We start from the raw sequence: 8,417 nt of genomic DNA on the forward strand, positions 1-8,417 counted from the left end.
ATCGTTCCTTCAAGGCTTTGAAGATGCGCTCCGTCAGATAAAAAAGGCCTACCCAGATCTGGACGTGTCCATGATAGCACTTACTGATCAAGACCAGACGTCTGCTTTACCCGTCGTCTCCGAAAATACCGATGACCTTTTCGGTGAAGATGCTGTCCAGGGAGACGGGGAGTCCGCTGTGCCGAATGAGGTTCCTGTTGCCGACCCCAAGAAAGCAGACTAACCCTTGTAATTGTTGGGGAGGATCCGTCTCCCTTTTTATATACTGTTAATAATTTGTAGACGGCTTGTTTAAAGTTTGATTTTGTACTGAACAATGTTTTCCATTCTCTTCGTTATCTGTATCCGTTAAGGATTTTTTTCTCCGTCTACTTTCATTTTAAGTGTTAATTTGCATACGCTAGTCTGTTGATCCGTCCACTTAGTGGCGTAAATACCTCTAATTTATGGTAGTGTTAAATTACGGTGATCCGTCCACTTTGTGGCGGATACACTGTCTAATTTATGGGCTTGTATAATTCTCACCGTCTTTGTGATCCGTCCACTTTATGGAGGCTATACCGTCCAATTTGTGGACCGTTTTGGTGATCCGTCCACTTTGTGGACATATAGAATTATTCACCGTTTTGGGTGATCCGTCCACTTTGTGGAGGCGACACCGTCCAATTTATAGACTCGTAGAAGTACACACCGTTTTCGGTGATCCGTCCACTTTATGGATAATTTTATTCACCTTTTTGGGTGATCCGTCCACTGTGGCGGCTATACCGTCCACTTTATGGACTTGTAGAAGTACAAACCGTTTTCGGTGATCCGTCCACTTTATGGTTAATTTTATTCACCGTTTTTGGTTATCCGTCCACATTATGGTTAATTTTATTCACCGTTTTGGGTGATCCGTCCACTTTGTGGCGGCTATACGGTCCACTTTATGGACTTCTATTATTCTCACCGTTTTGGTGATCCGTCCAATTTATGGACTTGTAGAATTTCTCACCGTTTTGGGTGATCCGTCCACTTTGTGGACTTTTAACTAGCATTCGTTAAGTTTGAGGACAATTGTAGTGACATCAAAGTAGAAGAAGATCATAACTGTATCTGATTGCGTAAAGGAAAAGTGCCTGCCCCCTTGGGCTTAAAAAAGGCACGACAGGATTGTAGCAAGAGAAACACAGTTTAAAGAAAAAACTTATAAATAGTTAATAAAAGCTAAATGGAAAATTGGTTGCTGTTCGCCGTGTTACTATCACTGGTAGTATTTCCTCAAATGCTCAGCATTCCATGGATGCAGTAGCTTCTCCCCCTCTGTAGTCTCCAGGTGGTATGTTCCTTTCCTTTTCCATGCCGTGACTCGGTAAGGTCCTTCCCAGTTGGGGCCGAGTTTTCCCTGTGTAGGGTCTCTAGCTGCACCCATGACCCTCCTGAGTACCAGGTCTCCTACTTGGAAGTCCCTGTGTCGGACCCGGGAGTTGTAATGTCTGGCCATGCGATCCTGGTATCTTGCGATCCTTTGCTCCGCCGCCGACCTTACCTCATCTATCAGGTCCAGCTGTAGCCTCATAGATTCGTCGTTCCTGCATTCGTCATGGTTGTGAACCCTGTAACTTGTGAGGCCAACTTCTGCGGGGATGACCGCCTCATTCCCGTATGTCAGTCGGAACGGCATCTCTCCTGTCGGAGTCCTCGCCGTTGTCCTGTATGCCCACAGTATGCTCGGTAATTCTTCGGGCCATATTCCCTTTGCCCCCTCGAGCCGAGTCTTGATAATCTTTAGCAGGGATCGGTTCGTGACTTCAACCTGGCCATTGGCCTGAGGATGGGCGGGTGATGAGTAGTGGTTTTTTATTCCTAACTGTGTGCAGAAATCCCGGAAGTGGCCGTTGTCGAACTGCCTTCCGTTGTCCGAGACAAGGACTCTAGGAATACCAAACCTGCATACGATGCACCGCCAAACAAAACTTCTAATGTTCTTTTCTGTAATGGTGGCCAAGGCTTCCGCTTCTACCCATTTTGTGAAGTAGTCAATACCCACTACCAAGAACTTTAGTTGTCTTACCGCCGTTGGGAAAGGTCCCATGATATCCAGTCCCCATTGAGCGAACGGCCATGGAGCCGTCATAGGTGTCAGCTCCTCAGCTGGCTGTCCGATAAAATTGTTGAACCTCTGGCATTTGTCGCAGCTTTTAACGTAAGACTCGGCATCCTTCTGCATGGTTGGCCAGTAGTACCCAGCTCGTACCAGTTTGTGCACCAACGACCGCGACCCAAAATGGTTCCCGCATATCCCTTCGTGTACTTCCCTCATTAGGTAAGGGCGGGAGAAACCCCTCTTGTAAAGAATGTCTTTTATCAAGACGAATCTCGCCGCTTGGACTTTTAGCTTCCTCGCTGCCTCCTTCTCTTGTGGCAGTAACCCATCCTTCAAGTATGAAGTTATCTGTGTAGTCCAGTTTCTTTCGGAGCGTATCTCCTGTATATTGTCGGGGTCTATTAGTGGAAAGAGTTGAACGAAGGAAAGTACATTACCCGGTGTCGTCACATGTTCTGCTGAAGCGGCTTTGGCTAGCCGATCGGCGAGCTCATTCTCTCCTCTGGGGATTTGGATGACCGTCGCTTTTAGTCCGTTGATTCTCGCCTTCACTTGATCAAGATATCTCTTCAGCCTTTCCCCCTTGCATTCATAGTCTCCGATTACTTGATTGGTCACGACCTGAGAGTCGCAATGAACGGCTACACTTTCAGCTCCGGCGGCTTTGGCTAGGTCAAGTCCTGCCACCACCGCTTCGTATTCTGCTTCATTGTTGGTAATGGGGAAGTCGAGACGGACCATGCATTCGGTCTTGTCTCCTTCTGGTGACAGCAACACTATGCCGGCCCCTCCAATTCGCCGATTGGATGACCCGTCGGTGTAGATGCTCCACTTGGGGGGTTCTTCTGCCCCCTCGTCCTCGTCACGCGTAAACTCTGCTATGAAGTCGGCCACAGCTTGTCCTTTAATGGCCACGCGCGGACGGTACTTGATATCAAACTCACTCAATTCTATTGCCCACAGCGTCAGTCGACCTGCGGCTTCAGGATTACTCAGTGCCCTTCGCAAGGGCTTGTCGGTCATTACGTTCACGGTATGGGCTTGAAAGTAAGGTTTGAGCTTGCGAGCCGCCGTTATCAATGCGAAAGCGAGTTTCTCCATAGGTTGGTATCTTTCTTCGGCGCCGCGGAGCGCCCGGCTGGCGTAGTATACAGGCTTCTGTGCGTTATCCTCTTCTCTGATTAAAGCAGCGCTGACGGCGACGGAGGAGACAGCCAAGTAGAGGAAAAGTTCTTCACCAGGTTGCGAGGGACTCAATAGGGGTGGCGAAGATAGGTATGCCTTTAATTCCTCGAACGCTCGCTGACACTCGTCCGTCCACTCGAAGGATTTCTTTAATGTGCGAAAAAAGGGCAAGCACTTGTCCGTGGCCCTCGACACGAATCTGTTTAATGCCGCTATCTTGCCGTTAAGGCTTTGTATCTCCTTCACATTTCGCGGGGGGGCCATCTCTACTATGGCTCGGATTTTGTCCAGGTTAGCCTCAATCCCCCTCTGGGATACCATGAACCCTAGGAATTTGCCTGCCGTTACGCCGAATGCGCACTTTCCCGGATTGAGTTTCATGTTGTAGGATCGTAGCGTATCGAACGTTTCCTTAAGATCTTCCAGGTGGTCTTCTTCCTTCCGGCTCTTCACCAGCATGTCGTCGACATAGACTTGAACATTCCTCCCGATTTGCTGCGCGAACATCTTGTTCATTAGCCTTTAGTATGTTGCCCCCGCATTCTTCAGGCCGAATGGCATTACTTTGTAACAGAATAGTCCTTGGCTGGTTACGAACGAAGTCTTTTCCTGATCGGCCTCGTGCATGCGGATCTGGTTATAACCCGAGAAAGCGTCCATGAAGCTTAATAATTGGTGTTGAGCCGTCGAGTCTACTAGGACGTCGACTCTTGGAAGGGGATAGCTATCTTTAGGGCACGCTTTGTTAAGATCGGTGAAATCCACGCACATACGCCATTTGCCGCTTGCTTTCTTCACCATTACCACATTCGCCAGCCAATCGGGATAGTAGACTTCCCTGATGAAGCTTGCCTCTTGGAGTTTGCGGACCTCCTCCGCTATTGCTTGGTCTCGTTCCGTTGCGAATACTCTCTTCTTTTGTCGGACGGGTGGAAATGAGGGCAGCACATTCAATTTGTGTACCATGACGGAGGGATCGATTCCCGGCATATCGTCATGGCTCCAGGCGAACACATCCTTATTGCTCCTCAGGAAAGCTACGAGCTCTTGACGGATTGCGGGTTTGGCAAGCGTTCCGATCTTGGTTGTTCTGTCCGGATTGGAACTGTCCAGAGTTATCTCCTCCAGCTTCTCTGTTGGTTCCGCCACCGTTCGGTGCTCTTCTATGTTCAAGGCCTGGATTTGGTCTTGCATCTCCATCATAGCGACGTAGCATTCTCGTGCGGCAACTTGACTTCCGCGTAGCTCTCCTACCCCATACTCCGTCGGGAACCTGATCATTAGGTGGTAAGTTGATGTTGCCGCCTTCCACGAGTTGAGCGTAGGTCGTCCAAGAATGGCATTGTAGGCGGACGAGCAATCGACCACCAAGAATGTCACGTTGCTGGTGATTTGTTGGGGGTAGTCTCCTACTGTCACTCGTAACGTTACCGAGCCCAAAGGGAATACCCTACTCCCTCCGAAACCAACGAGCGGGGCGTCTGTCAGTATTAGCAGGTCCCTGTCAATCCTCATCTGCTGGAATGCCGGATAGTACAATATGTCGGCCGAGCTGCCGTTGTCGATCAACACTCGGTGCACGTTGTAGTCTCCTGTCCGCACGCTGACGACGAGGGCATCGTCGTGTGGGTGGTGTAGGCGCCGTGCATCCTCTTCGGTGAACCCAACAATAGGGCCTTCTCCGTTTGCTATCCTTGGCACTCTGCCCGTCAACTGGACATTCTGTACCATCCGAAGGTATGTTTTGCGAGCCTTCTTTGACGATCCGGCCGCAGCAGTTCCTCCGATTATCATTCTTATGTCTCCAATTGGGGGTCTTGGTCGCTCGTTTTCTCGGCGGAGGTGTTGTTCCTGTGGGGGTTGATCCGTTCTTCCCTTGTTGACGAACTTCTGCAGCTTCCCCTGTCGGATAAGGGCTTCGATTTGCTGCTTCAAGTCGTAGCAATCGGCCGTGTCGTGGCCGTGGTCACGATGGAAGCGGCAATATTTGTCTCTGGACCTTTTGCTGGGATCACTCTTCAGCTTTCCCGGGAACGTCAGGGACCCTTCGTCCTTAATCTGCATTAGGACTTGGTCTATCGGCGCGGTCAACGGGGTGAAGCTTGTGAACCTTCCGCCCGTGGGTTTTGGACGTCTGTCCTCCCTTCGATCTCCCATTCTTCCTTTCTTCCGTCCCTGGTCCTGTCGGGGATCCTCTTGTCTGTCCCTTTTCTTGGGTCTATCCTCTCGGGCTAGTAGCGCGTCTTCAGCGTTCATATATTTGGTGGCCCTGTAAAGCACCTCCGTCATGGTCTTGGGATCGTTTTTGTATAGGGAGAACAAAAACTTACCCCCCTTCAGCCCGTTCGTGAATGCTGCTACCAATATCTTGTCGTCGGCTTCGTCGATCGAGAGTGCTTCCTTGTTGAAGCGTGATATGTAGGCCCGCAGCGTCTCCTCCTCTCGCTGCTTGATATTCATTAAACAAGCCGTGGATTTTCTATGTCGATGTCCTCCGATGAAGTGCGTAGCAAATTGAGCACTTAGTTCCTTGAAGGTGCAAATGGAGTTGGGCGCTAGCCGGCTGAACCAAATTCTTGCTGCTCCCTTCAGGGTTGTAGGGAAGGCCCTGCACATAATCGCGTCTGCCACTCGCTGAAGGTGCATCAGGGTCTTGAAGGTCTCTAGGTGATCTAAAGGGTCCTTGACTCCGTCATAACTATCCATATTTGGCATACGGAACTTGCTCGGCAGGGGGAAGGAGTTGACGGTTGCCGTGAATGGCGAGTCAGTCCGGTTTACAAGGTCGTCAAGATCACTTGACACTCGCCCCTTGAGAGCGTTCATCATTACATCCATCTGTTCCTTCATCGCCTGCATCTCTGCGATGACGGATTGTGGAGCCGTATCCGTCAGAGAAGGGATGCTAATGTCCCGTCGCACTTGTTTACTCGGGGCGTTACTCCCCTGTGGTCCGTCCTGATTTCTCCTTTCAGCGCTGTTCCCTTCTTGATCCACCCCTTGGTTATTGGCCGCGGCATTCTTTTGTTTCAGCTGCTCTTCTAGGTCGTGGTTTTGTTTGGTGAGGCGCTCCACGGCTGCGGCGAGCGTCCTGACCTGTTTCTCAAGGGCAGTCGTAGGGGCTTCTTCTTCCTGAACGTCATTCGTGGTTGCCATTGAGCGTGTGAGTACCATGTAACTCTTTTGTCTAGGAAGCGATGATGTGCTACATGTCGTTGTCCCCACAGACGGCGCCAACTGATGACGTTGAAAGTTGTCACCAATAGGTCACACCGTACTCGCGGCTCAACGGACCTGCACAACAAGAACGAACGGAAGGAAACCTTTAGAGAGCACCGGTGTGGTGCCGGCCAAACACTCTCCGAAGGTCAAGTCAGAATTCGTCTCTTCTCTTCTAGAACGTTAGAGAGGGTCAATTAATCTTACCTTGATTTGCGTGAATGTTACTCCTTTTATAGTGGTAGAGAGTTGCTTTTCTTCTTGACCTCCAGATCTTTCCAATGTGGGACTCTGATACAATTTCCCTTATTGGATCTTAGGGCTTTTCTAGGCAATAGAGATTCCGGATTATGGGCCCTTAATATGTCTGTCCACGATGGGCCTTTAGAGCGCGTGGGCCCCGCTTTACACAGACCAAACAGTACCTATCCGTCAGGCCCATTAAGATAGGCCCATCAGACTAAATTTTACCATCTTCAGTTTCCTTTTTAACAATGAAGAGTAGTCTATTTCATTGGATAGTTTGGTGTTTAGCTACAACATTAGCTGCTAGGTTTGTTGTTGTAGCATAAAAGTTTTCCTTGTAGATGCTCTCTCTCTCTCTCTCTCGTCTTTGATCATATGCTTATTCTTATAAACCTTTGGGCCTTCAAAGCATTAGGGTAGAAGTCAGTATTTTCCAAGATACTGGCCTTGTTTGGGACCCTGATCTGTAAATTTTTCCTTTATGCATGATTAAGAACTGATGTCCTTTGGAGAGGCTGAGGCTTCGGTTCAGAATATCATCCAAGGCGTGCTGCAGAAAGCCCAGAGCTTTAGGACGTTTGATTTTTTACACATTAAAAGGCAGCCTAGGCAGGGCAATGTCCCTGCCCACTTGTTAGCTCAGCATGCTCAAAATGTTGAAAACTTGGTTGTATGGCTGGAAGACTGTCCCAATCAAGTGGCACATGCGTGTGCACATGATGTATCTTTTTTTACAACGTATTGAATAAAGGTTTGAGTATTTAAAAAAAAAAAAAAAAAAAAAAAAAAAAAAAAAAAAACCTGATGTCCTTTGATGTAGCATTTCTGGAGGCCCATTTTTGATAATCATGCTGGAGCAGTGGCCAAGGTTTAGCCCAATTCCTATTGGTCAGATTTGAGTGGACTTTGAACCATGCCCACTCATCTACCTGAAAAAAATAGTATATAATGAAATATTATATCAAATTTTGACAGACAAAATATATAGAAGTAAATCATAAGGGTAGCTGTAATTGATCTTTTTCTTTTAGCTTCTTCAGTTCTTTCAGGGGTAAACTTTTCAAAAAAAAAGTTCTTTCAGGGGTAAAGAAAGAGAAAGAGAACGTGTTTTCTCGGTGTAATTATGAGGTCCTCCTACGCGTGCAAGGATCATGAGGACCACCCTTACCTTTTCTTTTCAGCCTTTTTTTCCATCCTTTTCTTTCCTGTAAAATATATAAAAAGAAAAAAAGAAAAGTGAAAGACAACATGTTTTCTCGGTGCAATTATTAGGTCCTCAGCGTGTACAAGGATCATGAGGTGTGGGCCCTACTCATGGGTCCACACAGGGGTCCACCTCGCGTTGATTAAAAATAAAAATTTCTACAACCTGTATCTCGTCTTTTTCCACACAATTGCGTAGATGTAATTTTCGTCCCTATATTTTGGGTCAACTCGCATTTTTATCTCTAAATCAATTTCGATCCTATTATCGTCCCTATTTTCAAAAAATCATTTCTATTTTAGCCTCTGCCGTCATCCAAATAACGGAACCTTATTACGTGGCAGATCGAGTGCTTGATTGCTAACATGGTGCTGATGTGGCACTGACATGACACTAAAATATTATTAAAAAAATTATTTGGCAGTTTTCAATGCCATGTCACATTTTAATTTCTAATAAAATAAAATTTCAATT

The sequence above is a fragment of the Quercus lobata genome, chromosome 3, assembly GCF_001633185.2.
Source record: "Quercus lobata isolate SW786 chromosome 3, ValleyOak3.0 Primary Assembly, whole genome shotgun sequence".
NCBI classification, from domain to species: domain Eukaryota; kingdom Viridiplantae; phylum Streptophyta; class Magnoliopsida; order Fagales; family Fagaceae; genus Quercus; species Quercus lobata.